Below are 334 nucleotides of genomic sequence, written 5' to 3'. Positions count from 1 at the left end.
CGTTTTCGCAAGAGATGCAGTGTGACCCACAGGCAGTTCCCAAGCTGCTGCGGTGCAGTGGTGCCACGCGCCAGTCCCTGCATGGACATGGCCACTGCCAGAACCAGGGGTGGGGGTCCCAGCAGCAGCCAGCGAGCCCCCCAGTTACTGCCATCGGGCACAGGGAGCTGGAGCAGGACCCCTGCTTGGGGGTGCAGGGAGAGGGCCATGTGGTGCCCCACTGGGAGGGAGAGCTGGTGGGGGCTCCTCATGGAGGGAGAACTATCACAGTGACACCAAGATCTATCAGAACAGCACTTAAAAAAATAATTTTAATGTTTTAATGTTTCAGATA

Source organism: Antrostomus carolinensis, unplaced genomic scaffold (assembly GCF_000700745.2).
Source record: "Antrostomus carolinensis isolate BGI_N321 unplaced genomic scaffold, ASM70074v2 scaffold23478, whole genome shotgun sequence".
Taxonomy (NCBI): Eukaryota; Metazoa; Chordata; class Aves; order Caprimulgiformes; family Caprimulgidae; genus Antrostomus; species Antrostomus carolinensis.
The sequence above is the reverse complement of the archived record's forward strand: the minus strand, read 5'-3'. Positions refer to the sequence as shown.